This window comes from Macaca nemestrina, chromosome 4 (assembly GCF_043159975.1).
Source record: "Macaca nemestrina isolate mMacNem1 chromosome 4, mMacNem.hap1, whole genome shotgun sequence".
Taxonomy (NCBI): domain Eukaryota; kingdom Metazoa; phylum Chordata; class Mammalia; order Primates; family Cercopithecidae; genus Macaca; species Macaca nemestrina.
In genome coordinates this window covers 19,492,283-19,495,292 of record NC_092128.1, presented here as the reverse complement: position 1 = coordinate 19,495,292, position 3,010 = coordinate 19,492,283, and the positions used below count along the sequence as shown (strand labels likewise).

General features: G+C 45.4%; 1 pseudogene; it reads left to right on the top strand.

Annotated features, from left to right (window-relative positions):
• Nucleotides 1–532: 532 nt before the first annotated feature.
• On the top strand, nt 533–2,043 carry LOC105471435 (hsc70-interacting protein pseudogene; annotated as a pseudogene).
• Nucleotides 2,044–3,010: the final 967 nt, after the last annotated feature.

The following is a 3,010-nucleotide window of genomic DNA, read 5'->3' as shown; positions in this document are numbered from 1 at the left end:
GATCACGAGGTCAGGAGATGGAGACCATCCTGGCTAAAACAATGAAACCCCGTCTCCACTAAAAATACAAAAAAAATTAGCCGGGCGTGGTGGCGGCGCCTGTAGTCCCAGCTACTCGGGAGGCTGAGGCAGGAGAATGGCGGGAATCCGGGAGGCGGAGCTTGCAGTGAGCCGAGATCGCGCCACTGCACTCCAGCCTGGGCGACAGAGCGAGACTCCACCTCAAAAAAAAAAAAAAAAAAAAAAAAAAAAAAAAAAAAAAAGAAAATACTATTTTAAAAACAGGAAACAATGCTTATTCATACAACTTTGGATACCTATTTAATTGGATCATAGAATGTGAGGGAAAAAAAGAACCCTGCTTTTATCCCCTAAAATGTGAATCAAGGTCTGGGCATATTTGAAAAGCGATCTGGAGGTAGCTTTCTCTAGTCTTTACCTCTTACATTCATTTGCAATACATGTTCATGTGTATCGTTTAATTGCAGCCCTGAACTAACCCCATGAGGTCGATGGTGTCTCACTCTGCCCCATGGGGGCTGAATCCAGGCCTCAGGTCTGGATAAGGGAAAACGCCTAATAATAATTACCAAAAGTCACCTTTTGCACGGTCACGCCAAGCCAGTGCCTGGGCCTGGAACTGGGCCGCAGCTCCTCAGCCTCGCCCACCGCCTCCCGACTGTGGACGCCAGCAAAGTGAACAAGCTTCGGGCCTTTGTGAAAATGTGTAAGCAGGATCCGAGTGTTCTGCACACCGAGGAAATACGCTTCCTGAGGGAGTGAGTGGAGAGCATGGGGGTAAAGTACCACCTGCTACTCAGAAAGCTAAATCAGAAGAAAATACCAAGGAAGAAACACCTGACAGTAAGAAGGTGGAGGAAGACTTAAAGGCAGACAAACCGTCAAGTGAGGAAAGTGATCTAGAAATTGACAATGAAGGTGTGATTGAAAGAGGCACCGATGCCCCTCAAGAAATGGGAGATAAGAATGCAGAGATAAGAGGAGATGATGGATCAGGCAAATGATAAGAAAGTGACTGCTATTGAAGCCCTAAATGATGGTGAACTGCAGAAAGCCATTGAGTTGTTCACAGATGCCATCAAGCTGAATCCTCACTTGGCCATTTTGTATGCCAAGAGGGCCAGTGTCTTTGTCAAATTATGGAAGCCAAATGCTGCCATCTGAGACTGTGATAGAGCCATTGATATAAATCCTGGGCCAGGCACGGTGGCTCACGCCTGTAATCCCAGCACTGGGAGGGCGAGGCGGGTGGATCACGAGGTCAGAGTTCAAGACCAGCCTGGCCAAGAAGGTAAAACCCCATCTCTACTAAAAATACAAAAATTAGCTGGGCGTGGTGGTAAGCGCCTGTAATCCCAGCTACTCAGGAGGCTGAGGCAGAGAATTGCTTGAACCTGGGTTGTGGAGGTTGCAGTGAGCCAAGATTGCGCCACTGTGCTCCAACCTGTGTGACAGAGCGAGACTCCATCTAAAATAAATAAATAAATAAATCCTGATTCAGCTCAGCCTTACAAGAGGTGAGGGAAAGCACACAGACTTGCCTGTAAATTGGATTATGATGAAGATGCTAGTGCAATGCTGAAAGAAGTTCAACCTGGGGCACAGAAAATTGCAGAACATCGGAGAAAGTATGAGCGAAAACGTGAAGATGAAAGAAAGAATAGAAACAGTTAAGAAGGCTCAAGAAGAGCGTGAGAGAGAGGCCGGAGGGAGGAAGAAGCCAGACGACAGTCAGGAGCTCAGTGTGGCTCTTTTCCAGGTGGCCTTCCTGGGGGAGTGCCTGGTCATTTTCCCAGAAGAATGTCTGGGATGGGAGGAGGCATGGCTGGAATGGCCGGAATCCCTGGACTCAATGAAATTCTTCGTGATCCAGAGGTTCTTGCAGCCATGCAGGATCCAGAAGTTATGGTGGCCTTCCAGGATGTGACTCAGAACCCAGCAAATGTGTCAAAATACCAGAGCAACGCAAATATTATGAATCTTATCAGTAAATTATCAGCCAAAGTTGGCAGTCAAGCGTAATGCTCTTCTGATAAAGAAAGCCCTTACACCGGATGTGGTGGCTCACACCTGTAGTCCCAGCAGTTTGGGAGGCTGAGGCGGGCGGATCACGAGGTCGGGAGTTCGAGACCAGCCTGACCAACATGGTGAAACCCTGTCTCTACTAAAAATACAAAAATTAGCCGGGCGTGGTGGCACACGCCTGTAATCCCAGCTACTCGGATCCTGAGGCAGGAGAATTGCTTGAACCCAAGAGGCAGAGGTTACAGTGAGCCGAGACCATATGCCACTATACTCCAGCCTGGGCAACAGAGCAAGACTCTGTTAAAAAAAAAAAAAAAAAAAAAAACCCTTGCCGAAGGAAAAGTAACCTAGATCACCTTATGGATGTTGCAATAATACAAGCCAGTGTATCTCTGACTTTCTCATCAAGAGAGCTGGGATGCTTTGAAGATAATCCCTACCCCTCTTCTCCAAATGCAGCTGAAGCATTTTACAGAGGTTTGCCATTAGGGTACTCATTCAGATAATGTTTTTCTGCTAGGAATTACAAACGTTAAACACTTTTTAAACCTTAAAAATACTTAAAACAAATTTAAAGGGTCTCTTAATTCTTATATTTTTCTTCACTAATCATTTTGGATTTTTTTTCCTTTGAATTATTGGACAAGGAAAAGATACTTATGTATGGAAGATTATTGCTCTAACTGAGTGAAATAAAAGTTTATTAGTGCGAGGCAAACATAAGTCATTTGAGGATAAAGCTTGTGTTGGACATGTTGTTCCCGAAGCATTTTGACTTGTCTTTTGAAATGCTTTATCTTTTCCTTTAAAGGTTTATTTCAGACCAGGCACGGTGGCTCACACCTGTAATCCTAGCACTTTAGGAGGCCGAGGTGGGTGGATTGCGAGGTCAGGAGTTTGAGACCAGTCTGACCAACATGGTTAAATTCCGTCTCTACTAAAAATACAAAAATTAGCCAGGCAT